A 27596-nucleotide genomic window follows, 5' to 3' on the forward strand; every position below is an offset into this window, starting at 1 on the left:
ATCGATCTCCGGGCACATAATCTGCTGCACCTGGTGTGGTGAAATATGTGTATATATATCTATATGTGTGTAGTGACATCTGTCTAGGGTTATATGTGTGACTAGTGATAATGTAACATCTGTCCTGGAGGCAAGTCGCACCTAAGTGTTAATAGGTACTTCCTTGGGACTAGTAGAAATTGTGTCTCCATATCTCACCAGGAGGTCTAGCTAGAGCCAAGAAGAAAGGGAACATTTTGCACCTCCTAGGTCTTAGAGGGGAGATGCTAATTGCGGCCTGAGGGTATCTATTCCTGAGAACCTTTTCACAAGAGAAAATAATATATTCATTAGTAGTGCGACCGTGGACAATCAAAAAGCCAGCAATTATGATATTAACCTGAGGGTCTGGTCTAGAAACCTGACCTCCAGACCAAAGTTATAAATTTAGGCTGCAGACAGAGAATTGTGTTCACATTTCTCAATTATTATCTCAATGAGAATAACTGTTTAACTCCATATCAGCATGGGTTTATGAGAAATCGCTCCTGTCAAACCAATCTAATCAGTTTTTATGAAGAGGTAAGCTATAGGCTGGACCACGGTGAGTCATTGGACGTGGTATATCTCGATTTTTCCAAAGCGTTTGATACCGTGCCGCACAAGAGGTTGGTACACAAAATGAGAATGCTTGGTCTGGGGGAAAATGTGTGTAAATGGGTTAGTAACTGGCTTAGTGATAGAAAGCAGAGGGTGGTTATAAATGGTATAGTCTCTAACTGGGTCGCTGTGACCAGTGGGGTACCGCAGGGGTCAGTATTGGGACCTGTTCTCTTCAACATATTCATTAATGATCTGGTAGAAGGTTTACACAGTAAAATATCAATATTTGCAGATGATACAAAACTATGTAAAGCAGTTAATACAAGAGAAGATAGTATTCTGCTACAGATGGATCTGGATAAGTTGGAAACTTGGGCTGAAAGGTGGCAGATGAGGTTTAACAATGATAAATGTAAGGTTATACACATGGGAAGAAGGAATCAATATCACCATTACACACTGAATGGGAAACCACTGGGTAAATCTGACAGGGAGAAGGACTTGGGGATCCTAGTTAATGATAAACTTACCTGGAGCAGCCAGTGCCAGGCAGCAGCTGCCAAGGCAAACAGGATCATGGGGTGCATTAAAAGAGGTCTGGATACACATGATGAGAGCATTATACTGCCTCTGTACAAATCCCTAGTTAGACCGCACATGGAGTACTGTGTCCAGTTTTGGGCACCGGTGCTCATGAAGGATATAATGGAACTAGAGAGAGTACAAAGGAGGGCAACAAAATTAATAAAGGGGATGGGAGAACTACAATACCCAGATAGATTAGCGAAATTAGGATTATTTAGTCTAGAAAAAAGACGACTGAGGGGCGATCTAATAACCATGTATAAGTATATAAGGGGACAATACAAATATCTCGCTGAGGATCTGTTTATACCAAGGAAGGTGACGGGCACAAGGGGGCATTCTTTGCGTCTGGAGGAGAGAAGGTTTTTCCACCAACATAGAAGAGGATTCTTTACTGTTAGGGCAGTGAGAATCTGGAATTGCTTGCCTGAGGAGGTGGTGATGGCGAACTCAGTCGAGGGGTTCAAGAGAGGCCTGGATGTCTTCCTGGAGCAGAACAATATTGTATCATACAATTATTAGGTTCTGTAGAAGGACGTAGATCTGGGGATTTATTATGATGGAATATAGGCTGAACTGGATGGACAAATGTCTTTTTTCGGCCTTACTAACTATGTTACTATGTTACTATGTTACTATGATGGGGGCAGCCTGAGAAGCTGGTGTGATCCAATGTACATTCTTCCTACCCTCAGGGAGCAGAAGCAACTACCAGTTAGATAATTTCTGTAAGTTCTCCTCTTTATTTGATACTGTTTTCCATATGTTGTTTGTCTTTTTATTATCATATTTTTATACCTTTTTCTTATTGTAAGCATTGAACCTTTTGTTATTAAAGTATAAAACTTTAACAAGTTGAACCTTGAATGTTCTAAAATAATCCATAGTCTAAGGTGTGTGAGCCTTATGAGTGATAGACATATTTTTATTAGTATTGTTAGTTCCGGGACTCATCGCCCGTGTATTCGATGAGTGGTGGCAGCGTGTATGAGCGGGTGTGTGGCCTGGGTCGGTGTGTGATTTATGTTCCCGTTACAGCATAGGACAGAGGTTGAATGCTGGACTGAGAGTGGGTAGATAGATTAACCCTTGCAGGCACAACCCCAAGTCACGTGTGAGAGCAGGCACGTGATGAATAAGTGACACCACGGAGAAGGGATCCGTGACACCTGGTCGGAGATTCGATAGGGTGTTCGCCGTAGTGGACCGCTAACTCAATCCTTCCAGGTCAGTTGGAGAACACGGCCCGGAAAGGGTTCCAGCTTGGTCCGCAACTGCAACCGCTGGGGTTCGGTTAGTGAGACGCTTACCTCCACGTCCTCAATGGACCCACTGGCCTTGGCTTGGGCCAGCATTTCCAGGAGGGGGTCTTCATCTCTCTCTTCGGGCAGGCTGCAGACCGGTAGGATGTAAGGTTCACATTTGTGATGAGCCTGCTTCATGTTGTCATGCACCAACTGCTTCAAGATCTGCATCTTGTCACGGAAGCGCATGACATAATCCACTATGGACACTTCAGAAGGGTTCGGCTCCTCTTCCTAGAATTTTCTTACCAACCCAAGGGGTTCCCGGACTCACCTGCCGTACAGGAGCTCTAAAGGGGAGAACCCCATTGAGGCCTGCGGAACCTCTCTATGACGGAATAGCAGGTGTGGGAGGTACCGCTCCCAGTCGCGTCCTTGGGTCTCAACCAGCATGTGGAGCATCAGTTTGATTGTACCATTGAAGTGTTCACACAAGCCATTGGTCTGTGGGTGATGCATACTTGCAGACGCTTCACCTGCATTCTCTTAGGGTACCGTCACACTATACGATTTAACTACGATCACGACCAGCGATATGACCTGGCCGTGATCGTAGGTAAATCGTAGTGTGGTCGCTGGGGAGCTGTCACACAGACAGCTCTCCAGCGACCAACGATGCCGAGGTCCCTGGGTAACCAGGGTAAACATCGGGTAACTAAGCGCAGGACCGCGCTTAGTTACCCGATGTTTACCCTGGTTACAAGCGTTAAACTAAAAAAAAACAAACAGCACATACTTACATTCTGGTGTCCGTCAGGTCCCTTGCCGTCTGCTTCCCGCACTGTGACTGCCGGCCGTAAAGTGAAAGTGAAAGCACAGCCGCTGTGCTCTGCTTTCACTTTACGGCCGGCAGTCACAGTGCGGGAAGCAGACGGCAAGGGACCTGACGGACACCAGAATGTAAGTATGTGCTGTTTGTTTTTTTTTAGTTTAACGCTTGTAACCAGGGTAAACATCGGGTAACTAAGCGCGGTCCTGCGCTTAGTTACCCGATGTTTACCCTGGTTACAAGCGAACGCATCGCTGGATCGCATCGCTAGATCGCTAGATCGGTGTCACACACACCGATCTAGCGATGACAGCGGGAGATCCAGCGATGAAAGAAAGTTCTAAACGATCTGCTACGACGTACGATTCTCAGCAGGATCCCTGATCGCTGCTGCGTGTCAGACACAGCGATATCGTAACGATATCGCTGGAACGTCACGAATCGTACCGTCGTAGCGATCGAAATGTTATAGTGTGACGGTACCCTTACAGAGAGCCTCCATTAGGCGAGACATAAATTGGGTCCCTTGATCAGTAAGCATCTCCCTGGGAAACCCTACACGTGAAAAGATGGCCAACAGGGCATCCGCCACCTTATCTGCCCTAGTTGAGGACAGAGCTACTGCCTCTGGGTACCTGGTAGCGTAGTCTACTACAGTAAGGATGTATTGCTTTCCAGAGCTGCTGGGGACGGCCAGCGGGCCCACAATGTCCACCGCGATCCTCTGGAAAGGCTCCTCTATCACTGGCAAAGGGATCAGGGGAGCCTTAAGAGCAGGCCCCGCCTTCCCCACTCTTTGACAGGTGACACAGGAGCGGCAGTAGTTTGACACATCTGTCCCCATCTTGGGCCAATAGAAGTGTTGAGACAGCCGGGCCTTAGTTTTGCTGATCCCCAAGTGTCCAGCGAGCGGAATCTCATGGGCAATCCGCAGCAACTCACTCTAGAATTGATGCGGGACGACCAGCTGTCTTTCCCTCAACCGCTCCTTTTGCTATTTTCCGGGTACTGTCTCCCGGTACAACCTCCATCGTTCCCAGTCAATGTCATCGTATCAGTCACGGAGGTAGGCGTCTCGGTGAAGTACCTCAAACTCTCTAGGCTCGCATCTGAGTGCAGAGCGGCCTAAAACTCCTGGCTAGGGGAAGCCAGAAACGATGTCAGAGTCCCTTCCCCATGGGAAGCCTCTGGGTCCATCTCTGGTTCAGTCACAGTGATGACTGAGGAGGGTCCGGAAGGCTGACAGTTATCTGCGTTCCGGGCACTCTGACTGCGGGTGACAGCAGCTACGTAGGCTGTCTCCCCGGGGATTTCCACAGACCCATCAGCTTGTGCTGCTATTGGCTCTACCTCCCCATCCACCCCCATTACCTCAGGAGCGGTGCTACTTATGGGGCAGTTACCTTCCTCAGTGGCACTGATCAGTTGCATGGCATCACCTTCCTCACGGTCCCCATGCATCTCCCCATTTCCCTGAGCACCATCGCTTGCTCCTGTTAGGAGTTCCTCAGCCATCCCACCCCGCGGAGTGACGTGGCTGAGCACTCCTACACCTGTGTACACATCAACCTTGGAAGAAAAATGGTTTGTCAGGTTCAGTTGGCACATTTACATCATTTTCAGCAACATCCCTAGGGAAAAAATGGTTATCAGATGCATCATTACTAGATAATGCATGGTCAGGTAACACATGCGATTTCCCATTATCATCATTCAATTGGGGAGGAGAGTCAGGGACATAGTATGCAACCATTCTCCACAAATTAGTCCCCAGTAAAATATGAGTGAGCGAGTTATCAGACAGCCCCACTTCCTTCACCCCGCTCCCGGCACCCCAATGTATATAAACCCGGGCCATTGGCAGTAAACAGCAAATGCCCCAATCCCAGTGACAGGGTTTCCCCCGGAATTATCTCTTTCAGGGGCCACCAGTTCGGGTCGGATGAGGGTTCGATCATCCCCGGTGTCCTTGTGGCCTGTAGCGACAAAGCCCCACACGGTCACGTGCTGTACGTTGTCACCCACCCTCCCAACCACCCCACCCACCAAAAGAACTGCTGCGTTAGGACCTGGGGCCTTGGCTGGTTTCTTTGCTTGTCTGGACAGTAGGGACGGATATGACCAGTCCGTTTGCAAACAAAACACTGGCGGTCGGTGATAGGTCTGTGGCCATTGGCAACATGGACAGGGCCTCTGTTGTGTTGGCTGGCAGGGGCACTGGCATTGGTTGCAGGCTTACCCCCTCTCCAGCTGGCGGTGACGGCCTTCCGCACTTCCGATCTACGGTTGGCCTCGTAGGCATTGGCAATCTGTGCTGCTTTCATCATTTCTTTGAGTTCTCGGTCCATCACGAACTGTCGCACTTCAGCTGGGCAAAGATGTAAGAACTGGTCTTTGATCATCATGTCTCGCAGCTGTGCAAAGGTGGTCACTGACGGTCCACTGGTCAAAGTGGGTCCCGAGTCCATGTGCCACACCGCTGTAACTGTCGTGTGGGCCACGTTGGAGGTTCCGGAACTTTTTATGGTAAACCTCAGGTGTAAGCTGGTACTTGACCATCAGGGCCTGCTTGATGGCCTCATAGTTGTCATCCTGGTCTTGAGGGAGAGCAGCAAACGCCTCCAGAGCTTTGCCTATAGCCGTGGGGTCAGGTATCGGGCCCATTGGTCCCCAGGCAGCCGGTACTGTCTGCAGGCTTTCTCAAAGGCCTGCAGGAAAGTGTCCAAGTCCCTGTCCTTTTCCATCACAGGAAAGTGCTCGGGCCAGGGCTTCGGTATCTGAGCGCGGTTGGGCTCATGGCATTCGGGCGGTGGAGGGCATCCCCCCTGCCGGACCATCTCCAGTTCATAGTCTCGCTGGGCTTGGCGCTCGGCTCTCTCAGCCTCCTGCTCGGCTCTCTCTGCCTCTCGCTCGGCTTGGGCCTCCTGCCGGTACTGCTGGATCAGCTGCAGACGTCCATCATGGTCGTCAGGGGGGAGTTGTCCCAAGGCCGTCACCAGGTGGGGGTTCATTTCGCCCTGGTTGCTAGTAGGGCCGGCATTCCGTGGTTGGACCTCTGCTGCAGCACCCCCTCTGCTTGTGCTAGCTTCTGCAGCCTCTGGACTCTGGCCGGTTTCCCGTTGCACCAGAGCCGCGACCAGTTGGCCTTTGTTTTTGTTTGTGGCGTCGATCCGCCACACCCCACACAGGGCAATAAGAGCGTCTTTCTTAAGCTGCTCATACCACTCTTCTCCCATCGCAGCCATGGTTGCCAAATGAAAGATAGGAAAGAAAAACGAAGAGAAGGGAAGGGATAATTATCAGTACACACAATTGTCTCAGTACTAATAAACACCAAGTTCGTTCTCCAAACTTATTTGAGCAGAGTCCTCGCAAGAACTTTGCACGTTTTAGTGAGAGGAATGATTGCTCAAACCAAATCACTAATGCTCTAAGATCCCACCGATGCCACCAATATGTCACGATTCCCACCGTGCTGCCACCAATAGGTCACAGATCGGGGTGACCTTTGGCCAGCACATGGCTAAAGCAGGGGGCTTATCTTAGTTATTCCACCACTGCTTCAATGTGATGAAAACACAAACAAGGCTATTGACCTATCAATTTACCGCAGGGACTTATTATAGTTATTGCACTGCTGCTACAATATCACGAACTGCAGGGACTTATGTATATCCCGCTTTCCTGTTCCGCTTCGGAACTTGCAGTTCTCCGGCGCCCCCCTTACCCTCAGGTCAGTCAGGGAACTACACCTGGGATAATTAGTCGCCAGATGGGTTGCTTCACTGTGGACTGGCTAGCAGGCACACTGCAGCGAGGGAATTATAAATGCTCAGGCCGCAGCCAGACAATAGCTTATATAACAAGAAATGGAAAATCCAGCTTCCAAAAAATTCCAAATTTATTGTGAATATAACATGAAGTCCAGTAGGATGAATTCACATGATAATGAGTAACAGGTTACGCGTTTCGAACAATAGCTTGTTCTTTCTCAAAACTTAGATTTCTCACAGAGAGGGGTTCAGAGCCATCCCAATTTAGTAGCGTAATTAACTTCAGAAGACTTAAGGAACCTTTGAGAGCAAGGTAACGAAACTAGTAAATATTATAACTTTTACTCCATAAAAAGATTAGGCAGTGTTTATAAAAGGTATATCAAGATTTTACAATATGAAACAATTTATAGTATGTGCAGCAATTATAAAAAAACATGGATTTGAGAAAGATAAAACTCACATTTGCTTAGATCATTTCAGCTAACTATGCTGGTAGGCAGAGCCAAATATCCCAGTGCATCAGGAGGTCTTTCTTAGTGAAATCCCAGGCAAGAATGAAGGCTGGGTTGAGTGCAGTAACTTATACCTGCAGGCTTGTGACATCACTAAAGGGGCTGGTTTGCTTTCACCCTCCCCTCTCCTCAAAGTTACAGATTGTACCAGCAATACTTATAATTCTCAAATCTTGGCTTCAGAACATGGCAGAGTCACAGCACACCCATCATTCATCTTATATTAAAATTTGCTTTCTAATGATACTGCACTTGGACTAGTTGGTCCACCGGTTCAGGAGAAATCCGCACTTTTAACTTGTGTTTAGCTGCTAGCGCTTACAGTGATTGACAGATCTACCGATGGGAATTTGCAATATGTACTCCTTATTTTCCTAGCCCAAATCGGTGGCCCAATATCTTACTACAATAGAACAAAGAACCTCATGTCCTTTGAGAGAGAATAGACCAGTTTCAGCTGGTACTAGATGGGAGAATTGTCTATTGCAGCTACAGAGGTCGTAAACATTCTTGTGGTGGGAGGACATGAGAGGTTTAGAATTCACACACACACACCAGCAGAAGCAAAGAGAGAAGGGGGGTCAGAGCCCACAGCGTATGTGATAACAGGGAAAAGGAAAAAATCCTACTCCCATTTTATACATTATCGTGACAGAGCGATAGTGTACAGTGTATATATACAGGACAGAAGGAGTGATACTGTGCAGGGTATATATACAGGCGGAGTGGTACTGTGCAGTGTATATCTAAAGGACAGGAGGAGTGGCACTGTGTAGTGTATATATACAGGAGGAGTGGTACTGTGTAGTGTATATATACAGGCGGAGTGGTACTGTGCAGTGTATATATACAGGAGGAGTGGTACTGTGCAGTGTATATATACAGGACAGGAGGAGTGGTACTGTGTAGTGTATATATACAGGCGGAGTGGTACTGTGCAGTGTATATATACAGGACAGGAGGAGTGGTACTGTGCAGTGTATATATACAGGAGGAGTGGTACTGTGCAGTGTATATCTAAAGGACAGGAGGAGTGGCACTGTGTAGTGTATATATACAGGAGGAGTGGTACTGTGCAGTGTATATATACAGGAGGAGTGGTACTGTGCAGTGTATATATACAGGAGGAGTGGTACTGTGCAGTGTATATATACAGGACAGGAGGAGCGGTACTGTGCAGTGTATATATACAGGAGGAGTGGTACTGTGCAGTGTATATATACAGGACAGGCGGAGTGGTACTGTGCAGTGTATATATACAGGACAGGAGGAGTGGTACTGTGTAGTGTATATATACAGGAGGAGTGGTACTGTGCAGTGTATATATACAGGAGGAGTGGTACTGTGCAGTGTATATATACAGGAGGAGTGGTACTGTGCAGTGTATATATACAGGACAGGAGGAGTGATACTGTGCAGTGTATATATACAGGAGGAGCGGTACTGTGCAGTGTATATATACAGGAGGAGTGGTACTGTGCAGTGTATATATACAGGACAGGAGGAGAGGTACTGTGCAGTGTATATATACAGGACAGGAGGAATGGTACTGTGTAGTGTATATATACAGGACAGGAGGAGTGATACTGTGCAGTGTATATATACAGGAGGAGTGGTACTGTGCAGTGTATATCTAAAGGACAGGAGGAGTGGTACTGTGCAGTGTATATATACAGGACAGGAGGAGTGATACTGTGCAGTGTATATATACAGGAGGAGTGGTACTGTGCAGTGTATATATACAGGACAGGAGGAGTGGTACTGTGCAGTGTATATATACAGGAGGAGCGGTACTGTGCAGTGTATATATACAGGAGGAGTGGTACTGTGTAGTGTATATATACAGGACAGGAGGAATGGTACTGTGTAGTGTATATATACAGGAGGAGTGGTACAGTGCAGTGTATATATACAGGAGGAGTGGTACTGTGCAGTGTATATATACAGGACAGGAGGAATGGTACTGTGTAGTGTATATATACAGGACAGGAGGAGTGGTACTGTGCAGTGTATATCTAAAGGACAGGAGGAGTGGTACTGTGCAGTGTATATATACAGGACAGGAGGAGTGGTACTGTGCAGTGTATATATACAGGACAGGAGGAGTGATACTGTGCAGTGTATATATACAGGAGGAGTGGTACTGTGCAGTGTATATATACAGGACAGGAGGAGTGGTACTGTGCAGTGTATATATACAGGAGGAGCGGTACTGTGCAGTGTATATATACAGGAGGAGTGGTACTGTGTAGTGTATATATACAGGACAGGAGGAATGGTACTGTGTAGTGTATATATACAGGAGGAGTGGTACTGTGCAGTGTATATATACAGGAGGAGTGGTACTGTGCAGTGTATATATACAGGACAGGAGGAATGGTACTGTGTAGTGTATATATACAGGACAGGAGGAGTGGTGCTGTGCAGTGTATATATACAGGACAGGAGGAGCGGTGCTGTGCAGTGTATATATACAGGACAGGAGGAGTGGTACTGTACAGTGTATATATACAGGAGGAGTGGTGCTGTGCAGTGTATATATACAGGAGGAGTGGCACTGTGCAGTGTATATATACAGGAGGAGTGGTACTGTGCAGTGTATATATACAGGAGGAGCGGTACTGTGCAGTGTATATATACAGGAGGAGTGGTACTGTGCAGTGTATATATACAGGACAGGAGGAGCGGTACTGTGCAGTGTATATATACAGGAGGAGTGGTACTGTGCAGTGTATATATACAGGACAGGAGGAGTGGTACTGTGCAGTGTATATATACAGGAGGAGTGGTACTGTGCAGTGTATATATACAGGACAGGAGGAGCGGTATTGTGCAGTGTATATATACAGGACAGGAGGAGTGGTACTGTGCAGTGTATATATACAGGAGGAGTGGTACTGTGCAGTGTATATATACAGGACAGGAGGAGTGGTACTGTGCAGTGTATATATACAGGAGGAGTGGTACTGTGCAGTGTATATATACAGGACAGGAGGAGTGGTACTGTGCAGTGTATATATACAGGAGGAGTGGTACTGTGCAGTGTATATATACAGGAGGAGTGGTACTGTGTAGTGTATATATACAGGACAGGAGGAATGGTACTGTGCAGTGTATATATACAGGAGGAGCGGTACTGTGCAGTGTATATATACAGGAGGAGTGGTACTGTGCAGTGTATATATACAGGAGGAGCGGTACTGTGCAGTGTATATATACAGGAGGAGTGGTACTGTGCAGTGTATATATACAGGAGGAGGGTACTGTGTAGTGTATATATACAGGACAGGAGGAGTGGTACTGTGCAGTGTATATATACAGGAGGAGGAGCGGTACTGTGCAGTGTATATATACAGGAGGAGTGGTACTGTGCAGTGTATATATACAGGAGGAGCGGTACTGTGCAGTGTATATATACAGGAGGAGCGGTACTGTGCAGTGTATATATACAGGAGGAGCGGTACTGTGCAGTGTATATATACAGGAGGAGTGGTACTGTGCAGTGTATATATACAGGAGGAGTGGTACTGTGCAGTGTATATATACAGGAGGAGTGGTACTGTGCAGTGTATATATACAGGACAGGAGGAGTGGTACTGTGCAGTGTATATATACAGGAGGAGTGGTACTGTGCAGTGTATATATACAGGAGGAGTGGTACTGTGCAGTGTATATATACAGGACAGGAGGAGTGGTACTGTGCAGTGTATATATACAGGAGGAGTGGTACTGTGCAGTGTATATATACAGGAGGAGTGGTACTGTGCAGTGTATATATACAGGAGGAGTGGTACTGTGCAGTGTATATATACAGGAGGAGTGGTACTGTGCAGTGTATATATATACAGGAGGAGTGGTACTGTGCAGTGTATATATACAGGAGGAGTGGTACTGTGCAGTGTATATATACAGGAGGAGTGGTACTGTGCAGTGTATATATACAGGAGGAGTGGTACTGTGCAGTGTATATATACAGGACAGGAGGAGTGGTACTGTGCAGTGTATATATACAGGAGGAGTGGTACTGTGCAGTGTATATATACAGGAGGAGTGGTACTGTGCAGTGTATATATACAGGAGGAGAGGTACTGTGCAGTGTATATATATACAGGAGGAGTGGTACTGTGCAGTGTATATATACAGGAGGAGTGGTACTGTGCAGTGTATATATACAGGAGGAGTGGTACTGTGCAGTGTATATATACAGGAGGAGAGGTACTGTGCAGTGTATATATATACAGGAGGAGCGGTACTGTGCAGTGTATATATACAGGAGGAGTGGTACTGTGCAGTGTATATATATACAGGAGGAGCGGTACTGTGCAGTGTATATATACAGGAGGAGTGGTACTGTGCAGTGTATATATACAGGAGGAGTGGTACTGTGCAGTGTATATATATACAGGAGGAGCGGTACTGTGCAGTGTATATATACAGGAGGAGTGGTACTGTGCAGTGTATATATACAGGAGGAGCGGTACTGTGCAGTGTATATATACAGGAGGAGTGGTACTGTGCAGTGTATATATACAGGAGGAGGGTACTGTGTAGTGTATATATACAGGACAGGAGGAGTGGTACTGTGCAGTGTATATATACAGGAGGAGTGGTACTGTGCAGTGTATATATACAGGAGGAGTGGTACTGTGCAGTGTATATATACAGGAGGAGTGGTACTGTGCAGTGTATATATACAGGAGGAGTGGTACTGTGCAGTGTATATATACAGGAGGAGCGGTACTGTGCAGTGTATATATACAGGAGGAGTGGTACTGTGCAGTGTATATATACAGGAGGAGTGGTACTGTGCAGTGTATATATACAGGAGGAGCGGTACTGTGCAGTGTATATATACAGGACAGGAGGAGTGGTACTGTGCAGTGTATATATACAGGAGGAGTGGTACTGTGCAGTGTATATATACAGGAGGAGCGGTACTGTGCAGTGTATATATACAGGAGGAGCGGTACTGTGCAGTGTATATATACAGGAGGAGTGGTACTGTGCAGTGTATATATACAGGAGGAGTGGTACTGTGCAGTGTATATATACAGGAGGAGCGGTACTGTGCAGTGTATATATACAGGACAGGAGGAGTGGTACTGTGCAGTGTATATATACAGGAGGAGTGGTACTGTGCAGTGTATATATACAGGAGGAGCGGTACTGTGCAGTGTATATATACAGGAGGAGTGGTACTGTGCAGTGTATATATACAGGAGGAGTGGTACTGTGCAGTGTATATATACAGGAGGAGCGGTACTGTGCAGTGTATATATACAGGAGGAGTGGTACTGTGCAGTGTATATATACAGGAGGAGTGGTACTGTGCAGTGTATATATACAGGAGGAGTGGTACTGTGCAGTGTATATATACAGGAGGAGCGGTACTGTGCAGTGTATATATACAGGACAGGAGGAGTGGTACTGTGCAGTGTATATATACAGGAGGAGTGGTACTGTGCAGTGTATATATACAGGAGGAGCGGTACTGTGCAGTGTATATATACAGGAGGAGTGGTACTGTGCAGTGTATATATACAGGAGGAGTGGTACTGTGCAGTGTATATATACAGTGGGGCAAAAAAGTATTTAGTCAGTCAGCAATAGTGCAAGCTCCACCACTTAAAAAGATGAGAGGCGTCTGTAATTTACATCATAGTTAGACCTCAACTATGGGAGACAAACTGAGAAAAAAAAATCCAGAAAATCACATTGTCTGTTTTTTTATCATTTTATTTGCATATTATGGTGGAAAATAAGTATTTGGTCAGAAACAAACAATCAAGATTTCTGGCTCTCACAGACCTGTAACTTCTTCTTTAAGAGTCTCCTCTTTCCTCCACTCATTACCTGTAGTAATGGCACCTGTTTAAACTTGTTATCAGTATAAAAAGACACCTGTGCACACCCTCAAACAGTCTGACTCCAAACTCCACTATGGTGAAGACCAAAGAGCTGTCAAAGGACACCAGAAACAAAATTGTAGCCCTGCACCAGGCTGGGAAGACTGAATCTGCAATAGCCAACCAGCTTGGAGTGAAGAAATCAACAGTGGGAGCAATAATTAGAAAATGGAAGACATACAAGACCACTGATAATCTCCCTCGATCTGGGGCTCCACGCAAAATCCCACCCCGTGGGGTCAGAATGATCACAAGAACGGTGAGCAAAAATCCCAGAACCACGCGGGGGGACCTAGTGAATGAACTGCAGAGAGCTGGGACCAATGTAACAAGGCTTACCATAAGTAACACACTACGCCACCATGGACTCAGATCCTGCAGTGCCAGACGTGTCCCACTGCTTAAGCCAGTACATGTCCGGGCCCGTCTGAAGTTTGCTAGAGAGCATTTGGATGATCCAGAGGAGTTTTGGGAGAATGTCCTATGGTCTGATGAAACCAAACTGGAACTGTTTGGTAGAAACACAACTTGTCGTGTTTGGAGGAAAAATAATACTGAGTTGCATCCATCAAACACCATACCTACTGTAAAGCATGGTGGTGGAAACATCATGCTTTGGGGCTGTTTCTCTGCAAAGGGGCCAGGACGACTGATCCGGGTACATGAAAGAATGAATGGGGCCATGTATCGTGAGATTTTGAGTGCAAACCTCCTTCCATCAGCAAGGGCATTGAAGATGAAACGTGGCTGGGTCTTTCAACATGACAATGATCCAAAGCACACCGCCAGGGCAACGAAGGAGTGGCTTCGTAAGAAGCATCTCAAGGTCCTGGAGTGGCCTAGCCAGTCTCCAGATCTCAACCCTATAGAAAACCTTTGGAGGGAGTTGAAAGTCCATGTTGCCAAGCGAAAAGCCAAAAACATCACTGCTCTAGAGGAGATCTGCATGGAGGAATGGGCCAACATACCAACAACAGTGTGTGGCAACCTTGTGAAGACTTACAGAAAACGTTTGACCTCTGTCATTGCCAACAAAGGATATATTACAAAGTATTGAGATGAAATTTTGTTTCTGACCAAATACTTATTTTCCACCATAATATGCAAATAAAATGTTAAAAAAACAGACAATGTGATTTTCTGGATTTTTTTTTCTCAGTTTGTCTCCCATAGTTGAGGTCTACCTATGATGTAAATTACAGACGCCTCTCATCTATTTAAGTGGTGGAACTTGCACTATTGCTGACTGACTAAATACTTTTTTGCCCCACTGTATATACAGGACAGGAGGAGTGGTACTGTGCAGTGTATATATACAGGAGGAGTGGTGCTGTGCAATGTATATATACAGGACAGGAGGAGTGGTACTGTGCAGTGTATATATACAGGAGGAGTGGTACTGTGCAGTGTATATATACAGGACAGGAGGAGTGGTACTGTGCAGTGTATATATACAGGACAGGAGGAGTGGTACTGTACAGTGTATATATACAGGAGGAGTGGTACTGTGCTGTGTATATATACAGGACAGGAGGAGTGGTACTGTGCAGTGTATATATACAGGACAGGAGGAGTGGTACTGTGCAGTGTATATATACAGGACAGGAGGAGTGGTACTGTGCAGTGTATATATACAGGAGGAGTGGTACTGTGCAGTGTATATATACAGGAGGAGTGGTGCTGTGCAGTGTATATATACAGGACAGGAGGAGTGGTACTGTGCAGTGTATATATACAGGAGGAGTGGTACTGTGCAGTGTATATATACAGGAGGAGTGGTGCTGTGCAATGTATATATACAGGAGGAGTGGTGCTGTGCAATGTATATATACAGGACAGGAGGAGTGGTACTGTGCAGTGTATATATACAGGACAGGAGGAGTGGTACTGTGCAGTGTATATATACAGGACAGGAGGAGTGGTACTGTGCAGTGTATATATACAGGAGGAGTGGTACTGTGCAGTGTATATATACAGGACAGGAGGAGTGGTACTGTGCAGTGTATATATACAGGAGGAGTGGTACTGTGCAGTGTATATATACAGGACAGGAGGAGTGGTACTGTGCAGTGTATATATACAGGAGGAGTGGTACTGTGCAGTGTATATATACAGGAGGAGTGGTACTGTGCAATGTATATATACAGGAGGAGTGGTGCTGTGCAGTGTATATATACAGGACAGGAGGAGTGGTACTGTGCAGTGTATATATACAGGACAGGAGGAGTGGTACTGTGCAGTGTATATATACAGGAGGAGTGGTACTGTGCAGTGTATATATACAGGAGGAGTGGTACTGTGCAGTGTATATATACTGGAGGAGTGGTACTGTGCAGTGTATATATACAGGAGGAGCGGTACTGTGCAGTGTATATATACTGGAGGAGTGGTACTGTGCAGTGTATATATACAGGACAGGAGGAGTGGTACTGTGCAGTGTATATATACAGGACAGGAGGAGTGGTACTGTGCAGTGTATATATACAGGAGGAGTGGTACTGTGCAGTGTATATATACAGGAGGAGTGGTACTGTGCAGTGTATATATACTGGAGGAGTGGTACTGTGCAGTGTATATATACAGGACAGGAGGAGTGGTACTGTGCAGTGTATATATACAGGACAGGAGGAGTGGTACTGTGCAGTGTATATATACAGGAGGAGTGGTACTGTGCAGTGTATATATACAGGAGGAGTGGTACTGTGCAGTGTATATATACAGGACAGGAGGAGTGGTACTGTGCAGTGTATATATACAGGAGGAGTGGTACTGTGCAGTGTATATATACAGGACAGGAGGAGTGGTACTGTGCAGTGTATATATACAGGAGGAGCGGTACTGTGCAGTGTATATATACAGGAGGAGTGGTACTGTGCTGTGTATATATACAGGACAGGAGGAGTGGTACTGTGCAGTGTATATATACAGGACAGGAGGAGTGGTACTGTGCAGTGTATATATACAGGACAGGAGGAGTGGTACTGTGCAGTGTATATATACAGGAGGAGTGGTACTGTGCAGTGTATATATACAGGAGGAGTGGTGCTGTGCAGTGTATATATACAGGACAGGAGGAGTGGTACTGTGCAGTGTATATATACAGGAGGAGTGGTACTGTACAGTGTATATATACAGGACAGGAGGAGTGGTATTGTGCAGTGTATATATACAGGAGGAGTGGTACTGTGCAGTGTATATATACAGGAGGAGTGGTGCTGTGCAGTGTATATATACAGGAGGAGTGGTGCTGTGCAATGTATATATACAGGACAGGAGGAGTGGTACTGTGCAGTGTATATATACAGGACGAGTGGTACTGTGCAGTGTATATATACAGGAGGAGTGGTACTGTGCAGTGTATATATACAGGAGGAGTGGTACTGTGCAGTGTATATATACAGGAGGAGTGGTGCTGTGCAATGTATATATACAGGAGGAGTGGTGCTGTGCAGTGTATATATACAGGAGGAGTGGTACTGTGCAGTGTATATATACAGGACAGGAGGAGTGGTACTGTGCAGTGTATATATACAGGACAGGAGGAGTGGTACTGTGCAGTGTATATATACAGGACAGGAGGAGTGGTACTGTGCAGTGTATATATACAGGACGAGTGGTACTGTGCAGTGTATATATACAGGAGGAGTGGTACTGTGCAGTGTATATATACAGGAGGAGTGGTACTGTGCAGTGTATATATACAGGAGGAGTGGTGCTGTGCAATGTATATATACAGGAGGAGTGGTACTGTGCAGTGTATATATACAGGAGGAGTGGTGCTGTGCAGTGTATATATACAGGAGGAGTGGTACTGTGCAGTGTATATATACAGGACAGGAGGAGTGGTACTGTGCAGTGTATATATACAGGACAGGAGGAGTGGTACTGTGCAGTGTATATATACAGGACAGGAGGAGTGGTACTGTGCAGTGTATATATACAGGAGGAGTGGTACTGTGCAGTGTATATATACAGGACAGGAGGAGTGGTACTGTGCAGTGTATATATACAGGAGGAGTGGTACTGTGCAGTGTATATATACAGGAGGAGTGGTACTGTGCAGTGTATATATACAGGACAGGAGGAGTGGTACTGTGCAGTGTATATATACAGGACAGGAGGAGTGGTACTGTGCAGTGTATATATACAGGAGGAGTGGTACTGTGCAATGTATATATACAGGAGGAGTGGTACTGTGCAGTGTATATATACAGGAGGAGTGGTACTGTGCAGTGTATATATATACAGGAGGAGCAGTACTGTGCAGTGTATATATACAGGACAGGAGGAGGGTACTGTGCAGTGTATATATACAGGAGGAGTGGTACTGTGCAGTGTATATATACAGGAGGAGTGGTACTGTGCTGTGTATATATACAGGACAGGAGGAGTGGTACTGTACAGTGTATATATACAGGAGGAGTGGTACTGTGCAGTGTATATATACAGGAGGAGTGGTACTGTGCTGTGTATATATACAGGACAGGAGGAGTGGTACTGTGCAGTGTATATATACAGGACAGGAGGAGTGGTACTGTGCAGTGTATATATACAGGACAGGAGGAGTGGTACTGTGCAGTGTATATATACAGGACAGGAGGAGTGGTACTGTGCAGTGTATATATATACAGGAGGAGTGGTGCTGTGCAGTGTATATATACAGGAGGAGTGGTACTGTGCAGTGTATATATACAGGAGGAGGAGCGGTACTGTGCAGTGTATATATACAGGAGGAGTGGTACTGTGCAGTGTATATATACAGGAGGAGTGGTGCTGTGCAGTGTATATATACAGGACAGGAGGAGTGGTACTGTGCAGTGTATATATACAGGAGGAGTGGTGCTGTGCAATGTATATATACAGGAGGAGTGGTGCTGTGCAATGTATATATACAGGACAGGAGGAGTGGTACTGTGCAGTGTATATATACAGGACAGGAGGAGTGGTACTGTGTAGTGTATATATACAGGAGGAGTGGTACTGTGCAGTGTATATATACAGGACAGGAGGAGTGGTACTGTGCAGTGTATATATACAGGAGGAGTGGTACTGTGCAGTGTATATATACAGGACAGGAGGAGTGGTACTGTGCAGTGTATATATACAGGAGGAGTGGTACTGTGCAGTGTATATATACAGGACAGGAGGAGTGGTACTGTGCAGTGTATATATACAGGAGGAGTGGTACTGTGCAATGTATATATACAGGAGGAGTGGTGCTGTGCAGTGTATATATACAGGACAGGAGGAGTGGTACTGTGCAGTGTATATATACAGGACAGGAGGAGTGGTACTGTGCAGTGTATATATACAGGACAGGAGGAGTGGTACTGTGCAGTGTATATATACAGGAGGAGTGGTACTGTGCAGTGTATATATACAGGACAGGAGGAGTGGTACTGTGCAGTGTATATATACAGGAGGAGTGGTACTGTGCAGTGTATATATACAGGACAGGAGGAGTGGTACTGTACAGTGTATATATACAGGAGGAGTGGTACTGTGCTGTGTATATATACATGACAGGAGGTGTGGTACTGTGCAGTGTATATATACAGGACAGGAGGAGTGGTACTGTGCAGTGTATATATACAGGACAGGAGGAGTGGTACTGTGCAGTGTATATATACAGGAGGAGTGGTACTGTGCAGTGTATATATACAGGACAGGAGGAGCGGTACTGTGCAGTGTATATATACAGGACAGGAGGAGTGGTACTGTGTAGTGTATATATACAGGACAGGAGGAGTGGTACTGTGCAGTGTATATATATATATATACAGGAGGAGTGGTACTGTGCAGTGTATATATACAGGACAGGAGGAGTGGTACTGTGCAGTGTATATATACAGGAGGAGTGGTACTGTGCAGTGTATATATACAGGACAGGAGGAGTGGTACTGTGCAGTGTATATATACAGGACAGGAGGAGTGGTACTGTGCAGTGTATATATACAGGACAGGAGGAGTGGTACTGTGCAGTGTATATATACAGGACAGGAGGAGTGGTACTGTGCAGTGTATATATACAGGACAGGAGGAGCGGTACTGTGCAGTGTATATATACAGGAGGAGTGGTACTGTGCAGTGTATATATACAGGAGGAGTGGTACTGTGCAGTGTATATATACAGGACAGGAGGAGCGGTACTGTGCAGTGTATATATACAGGACAGGAGGAGCGGTACTGTGCAGTGTATATACAGGAGGAGTGGTACTGTGCAGTGTATATATACAGGACAGGAGGAGTGGTACTGTGCAGTGTATATATACAGGACAGGAGGAGTGGTACTGTGCAGTGTATATATACAGGAGGAGTGGTACTGTGCAGTGTATATATACAGGACAGGAGGAGTGGTACTGTACAGTGTATATATACAGGAGGAGTGGTACTGTGCTGTGTATATATACAGGACAGGAGGAGTGGTACTGTGCAGTGTATATATACAGGACAGGAGGAGTGGTACTGTGCAGTGTATATATACAGGACAGGAGGAGTGGTACTGTGCAGTGTATATATACAGGAGGAGTGGTACTGTGCAGTGTATATATACAGGAGGAGTGGTACTGTGCAGTATATATACAGGACAGGAGGAGTGGTACTGTGCAGTGTATATATACAGGAGGAGTGGTACTGTGCAGTATATATACAGGACAGGAGGAGTGGTACTGTGCAGTGTATATATACAGGAGGAGTGGTACTGTGCAGTATATATACAGGACAGGAGGAGCGGTACTGTGCAGTGTATATATACAGGACATGAGGAGCGGTACTGTGCAGTGTATATATACAGGACAGGAGGAGTGGTACTGTGCAGTGTATATATACAGGAGGAGTGGTACTGTGCAGTGTATATATACAGGAGGAGTGGTACTGTGCAGTGTATATATACAGGAGGAGTGGTACTGTGCAATGTATATATACAGGAGGAGCGGTGCTGTGCAGTGTATATATACAGGATGAGAGGTACTGTGCTGTGTATATATACAGGACAGGAGGAGTGGTACTGTGCAGTGTATATATACAGGAGGAGTGGTACTGTGCAGTATATATACAGGACAGGAGGAGCGGTACTGTGCAGTGTATATATACAGGACATGAGGAGCGGTACTGTGCAGTGTATATATACAGGACAGGAGGAGTGGTACTGTGCAGTGTATATATACAGGAGGAGTGGTACTGTGCAGTGTATATATACAGGAGGAGTGGTACTGTGCAGTGTATATATACAGGAGGAGTGGTACTGTGCAGTGTATATATACAGGAGGAGTGGTACTGTGCAGTGTATATATACAGGAGGAGTGGTACTGTGCAATGTATATATACAGGAGGAGCGGTGCTGTGCAGTGTATATATACAGGATGAGAGGTACTGTGCTGTGTATATATACAGGACAGGAGGAGTGGTACTGTGCAGTGTATATATACAGGACAGGAGGAGTGGTACTGTGCAGTGTATATATACAGGAGGAGTGGTACTGTGCTGTGTATATATACAGGACAGGAGGAGTGGTACTGTGTAGTGTATATATACAGGACAGGAGGAGTGGTACTGTGCAGTGTTTATATACAGGAGGAGTGGTACTGTGCAGTGTATATATACAGGAGGAGTGGTACTGTGCAGTGTATATATACAGGACAGGAGGAGTGGTACTGTGCAGTGTATATATACAGGACAGGAGGAGTGGTACTGTGCAGTGTATATATACAGGACAGGAGGAGCGGTACTGTGCAGTGTATATATACAGGAGGAGTGGTACTGTGCAGTGTATATATACAGGACAGGAGGAGCGGTACTGTGCAGTGTATATATACAGGACAGGAGGAGCGGTACTGTGCAGTGTATATATACAGGAGGAGTGGTACTGTGCAGTGTATATATACAGGAGGAGTGGTACTGTGCAGTGTATATATACAGGAGGAGTGGTACTGTGCAGTGTATATATACAGGAGGAGCGGTACTGTGCAGTGTATATATACAGGAGGAGTGGTACTGTGCAGTGTATATATACAGGACAGGAGGAGCGGTACTGTGCAGTGTATATATACAGGAGGAGTGGTACTGTGCAGTGTGTATATACAGGAGGAGTGGTACTGTGCAGTGTATATATATACAGGAGGAGTGGTACTGTGCAGTGTATATATACAGGAGGAGCGGTGCTGTGCAGTGTATATATACAGGAGGAGAGGTACTGTGCAGTGTATATATACAGGAGGAGTGGTACTGTGCAGTGTATATATACAGGACAGGAGGAGTGGTACTGTGCAGTGTATATATACAGGACAGGAGGAGTGGTACTGTGCAGTGTATATATACAGGAGGAGTGGTACTGTGCAGTGTGTATATACAGGAGGAGCGGTACTGTGCAGTGTATATATACAGGAGGAGTGGTACTGTGCAGTGTATATATACAGGAGGAGTGGTACTGTGCAGTGTATATATACAGGAGGAGTGGTACTGTGCAGTGTATATATACAGGAGGAGTGGTACTGTGCAGTGTATATACAGGAGGAGAGGTACTGTGCAGTGTATATATACAGGAGGAGTGGTACTGTGCAGTGTATATACAGGAGGAGAGGTACTGTGCAGTGTATATATACAGGAGGAGTGGTACTGTGCAGTGTGTATATACAGGAGGAGCGGTGCTGTGCAGTGTATATATACAGGAGGAGTGGTACTGTGCAGTGTATATACAGGAGGAGAGGTACTGTGCAGTCTATATATACAGGAGGAGTGGTACTGTGCAGTGTGTATATACAGGAGGAGTGGTACTGTGCAGTGTATATATACAGGAGGAGTGGTACTGTGCAGTGTATATATACAGGAGGAATGGTACTGTGTAGTGTATATATACAGGAGGAGCGGTACTGTGCAGTGTATATATACAGGAGGAGCGGTGCTGTGCAGTGTATATATACAGGAGGAGTGGTACTGTGCAGTGTATATACAGGAGGAGAGGTACTGTGCAGTGTATATATACAGGAGGAGTGGTACTGTGCAGTGTGTATATACAGGAGGAGTGGTACTGTGCAGTGTATATATACAGGAGGAGTGGTACTGTGCAGTGTATATATACAGGAGGAATGGTACTGTGTAGTGTATATATACAGGAGGAGCGGTACTGTGCAGTGTATATATACAGGAGGAGCGGTGCTGTGCAGTGTATATATACAGGAGGAGTGGTGCTGTGCAGTGTATATATACAGGAGGAGCGGTACTGTGTAGTGTATATATACAGGAGGAGCGGTACTGTGTAGTGTATATATACAGGAGGAGCGGTACTGTGCAGTGTATATATACAGGAGGAGCGGTGCTGTGCAGTGTATATATACAGGAGGAGCGGTACTGTGCAGTGTATATATACAGGACAGGAGGAGTGGTACTGTGCAGTGTATATACAGGAGGAGAGGTACTGTGCAGTGTATATATACAGGAGGAGTGGTACTGTGCAGTGTGTATATACAGGAGGAGTGGTACTGTGCAGTGTATATATACAGGAGGAGTGGTACTGTGCAGTGTATATATACAGGAGGAATGGTACTGTGCAGTATATATATACAGGAGGAGCGGTACTGTGCAGTGTATATATACAGGAGGAGCGGTACTGTGCAGTGTATATATACAGGAGGAGCGGTACTGTGCAGTGTATATATACAGGAGGAGTGGTACTGTGCAGTGTATATATACAGGAGGAGTGGTGCTGTGCAGTATATATATATACAGGAGGAGTGGTACTGTGCAGTGTATATATACAGGAGGAGAGGTACTGTGCAGTGTATATATACAGGAGGAGTGGTACTGTGCAGTGTATATATACAGGAGGAGTGGTACTGTGCAGTGTATATATACAGGAGGAGTGGTACTGTGCAGTGTATATATACAGGAGGAGTGGTACTGTGCAGTGTATATATACAGGAGGAGTGGTACTGTGCAGTGTATATATACAGGAGGAGTGGTGCTGTGCAGTGTATATATACAGGAGGAGCGGTGCTGTGCTGTGTATATATACAGGAGGAGTGGTACTGTGCAGTGTATATATACAGGAGGAGTGGTACTGTGCAGTGTATATATACAGGAGGAGTGGTACTGTGCAGTGTATATATACAGGAGGAATGGTACTGTGTAGTGTATATATACAGGAGGAGCAGTACTGTGCAGTGTATATATACAGGAGGAGTGGTACTGTGCAGTGTATATATACAGGAGGAGGGGTACTGTGCAGTGTATATATACAGGAGGAGTGGTACTGTGCAGTGTATATATACAGGAGGAGTGGTACTGTGCAGTGTATATATACAGGAGGAGTGGTACTGTGCAGTGTATATATACAGGAGGAGGGGTACTGTGCAGTGTATATATACAGGAGGAGTGGTACTGTGTAGTGTATATATACAGGAGGAGTGGTACTGTGCAGTGTATATATACAGGAGGAGTGGTACTGTGCAGTGTATATATACAGGAGGAATGGTACTGTGTAGTGTATATATACAGGAGGAGTGGTACTGTGCAGTGTATATATACAGGACAGGAGGAGTGATACTGTGCAGTGTATATATATATACAGGACAGGAGGAGCGGTACTGTGCAGTGTATATATACAGGACAGGAGGAGTGGTACTGTGCAGTGTATATATACAGGAGGAGCGGTGCTGTGCAGTGTATATATACAGGAGGAGTGGTACTGTGCAGTGTATATACAGGAGGAGAGGTACTGTGCAGTGTATATATACAGGAGGAGTGGTACTGTGCAGTGTATATATACACAGGAGGAGCGGTGCTGTGCAGTGTATATATACAGGACAGGAGGAGTGGTACTGTGCAGTGTATATATACAGGAGGAGCGGTGCTGTGCAGTGTATATATACAGGAGGAGTGGTACTGTGCAGTGTATATACAGGAGGAGTGGTACTGTGCAGTGTATATATACAGGAGGAGTGGTACTGTGCAGTGTATATATACAGGAGGAATGGTACTGTGCAGTGTGTATATACAGGAGGAGTGGTACTGTGCAGTGTATATATACAGGAGGAGTGGTACTGTGCAGTGTATATATACAGGAGGAGTGGTACTGTGCAGTGTATATATACAGGAGGAATGGTACTGTGTAGTGTATATATACAGGAGGAGTGATACTGTGCAGTGTATATATACAGGAGGAGTGGTACTGTGCAGTGTATATATACAGGAGGAGTGGTGCTGTGTAGTGTATATATACAGGAGGAGTGATACTGTGCAGTGTATATATACAGGAGGAGTGGTACTGTGCAGTGTATATAAACAGGAGGAGCGGTACTGTGCAGTGTATATATACACAGGAGGAGTGGTACTGTGCAGTGTATATATACAGGAGGAGTGGTACTGTGCAGTGTATATATACAGGAGGAGTGGTACTGTGCAGTGTATATATACAGGAGGAGTGGTACTGTGCAGTGTATATATACAGGAGGAGTGGTACTGTGCAGTGTATATATACAGGACAGGAGGAATGGTACTGTGCAGTGTATATATACAGGAGGAGCGGTACTGTGCAGTGTATATATACAGGACAGGAGGAATGGTACTGTGTAGTGTATATATACAGGAGGAGTGGTACTGTGCAGTGTATATATACAGGACAGGAGGAATGGTACTGTGTAGTGTATATATACAGGAGGAGTGGTACTGTGCAGTGTATATATACAGGAGGAGCGGTACTGTGCAGTGTATATATACAGGAGGAGTGGTACTGTGCAGTGTATATATACAGGAGGAGTGGTACTGTACAGTGTATATATACAGGACAGGAGGAGTGGTACTGTGCAGTGTATATATACAGGAGGAGCGGTACTGTGCAGTGTATATATACAGGAGGAGTGGTACTGTACAGTGTATATATACAGGAGGAGTGGTACTGTGCAGTGTATATATACAGGAGGAGTGGTACTGTGCAGTGTATATATACAGGAGGAGTGGTACTGTGCAGTGTATATATACAGGACAGGAGGAGTGGTACTGTGCAGTGTGTATATACAGGAGGAGTGGTACTGTGCAGTGTATATATACAGGAGGAGCGGTACTGTGCAGTGTATATATACAGGAGGAGTGGTACTGTGCAGTGTATATATACAGGAGGAGTGGTGCTGTGCAGTGTATATATACAGGAGGAGTGGTACTGTGCAGTGTATATATACAGGAGGAGTGGTACTGTGCAGTGTATATATACAGGAGGAGTGGTACTGTGCAGTGTATATATACAGGAGGAGTGGTGCTGTGCAGTGTATATATACAGGAGGAGTGGTACTGTGCAGTGTATATATACAGGAGGAGTGGCACTGTGCAGTGTATACAGGACAGGAGGAGTGGTACTGTGCAGTGTATATATACAGGAGGAGCGGTACTGTGCAGTGTATATATACAGGACAGGAGGAGGGGTACTGTGCAGTGTATATATACAGGAGGAGTGGTACTGTGCAGTGTATATATACAGGAGGAGTGGTACTGTGCAGTGTATATATACAGGAGGAGTGGTACTGTGCAGTGTATATATATACAGGAGGAGTGGTACTGTGCAGTGTATATATACAGGAGGAGTGGTACTGTGCAGTGTATATATACAGGAGGAGTGGTACTGTGCAGTGTATATATACAGGAGGAGTGGTACTGTGCAGTGTATATATACAGGACAGGAGGAGTGGTACTGTGCAGTGTATATATACAGGAGGAGTGGTACTGTGCAGTGTATACAGGACAGGAGGAGTGGTACTGTGCAGTGTATACAGGACAGGAGGAGCGGTACTGTGCAGTGTATATATACAGGAGGAGTGGTGCTGTGCAGTGTATATATACAGGACAGGAGGAATGGTACTGTGTAGTGTATATATACAGGAAGAGTGGTACTGTGTAGTGTATATATACAGGAGGAGTGGTACTGTGCAGTGTATATATACAGGAGGAGTGGTACTGTGCAGTGTATATATACAGGAGGAGTGGTACTGTGCAGTGTATATATACAGGAGGAGTGGTACTGTGCAGTGTATATATACAGGAGGAGTGGTACTGTGCAGTGTATATATACAGGAGGAGTGGTACTGTGCAGTGTATATATACAGGAGGAGTGGTACTGTGCAGTGTATATATACAGGAGGAGTGGTACTGTGCAGTGTATATATACAGGAGGAGTGGTACTGTGCAGTGTATATATACAGGAGGAGTGGTACTGTGCAGTGTATATATACAGGAGGAGTGGTACTGTGCAGTGTATATATACAGGAGGAGTGGTACTGTGCAGTGTATATATACAGGAGGAGTGGTACTGTGCAGTGTATATATACAGGAGGAGTGGTACTGTGCAGTGTATATATACAGGAGGAGTGGTACTGTGCAGTGTATACAGGACAGGAGGAGCGGTACTGTGCAGTGTATATATACAGGAGGAGTGGTACTGTGCAGTGTATATATACAGGAGGAGTGGTACTGTGCAGTGTATATATACAGGAGGAGCGGTGCTGTGCAGTTTATATATACAGGACAGGAGGAATGGTACTGTGTAGTGTATATATACAGGAGGAGTGGTACTGTGCAGTATATATACAGGACAGGAGGAGTGGTACTGTGTAGTGTATATATACAGGAGGAGTGGTACTGTGCAGTGTATATATACAGGAGGAGCGGTGCTGTGCAGTGTATATATACAGGACAGGAGGAATGGTACTGTGTAGTGTATATATACAGGAGGAGTGGTACTGTGCAGTGTATATATACAGGAGGAGCGGTGCTGTGCAGTGTATATATACAGGACAGGAGGAATGGTACTGTGTAGTGTATATATACAGGAGGAGTGGTACTGTGCAGTGTATATATACAGGACAGGAGGAGCGGTGCTGTGCAGTGTATATATACAGGACAGGAGGAATGGTACTGTGCAGTGTATATATACAGGAGGAGTGGTGCTGTGCAGTGTATATATACAGGAGGAGTGGTACTGTGCAGTGTATATATACAGGAGGAGTGGCACTGTGCAGTGTATACAGGACAGGAGGAGTGGTACTGTGCAGTGTATATATACAGGAGGAGCGGTACTGTGCAGTGTATATATACAGGACAGGAGGAGGGGTACTGTGCAGTGTATATATACAGGAGGAGTGGTACTGTGCAGTGTATATATACAGGAGGAGTGGTACTGT

General features: G+C 45.7%; 1 protein-coding gene across 2 annotated transcripts in view; it reads left to right on the plus strand.

The window, feature by feature from the left end:
- EIF4G3 (eukaryotic translation initiation factor 4 gamma 3) overlaps window positions 1–27596 on the plus strand; it is a 134919-nt gene that overhangs the window by 64842 nt on the left and 42481 nt on the right. The gene's annotated exons all lie outside the window — the stretch shown is intronic.

The sequence above is a fragment of the Ranitomeya imitator genome, chromosome 10 (genome assembly GCF_032444005.1).
Source record: "Ranitomeya imitator isolate aRanImi1 chromosome 10, aRanImi1.pri, whole genome shotgun sequence".
Lineage (NCBI taxonomy): Eukaryota > Metazoa > Chordata > Amphibia > Anura > Dendrobatidae > Ranitomeya > Ranitomeya imitator.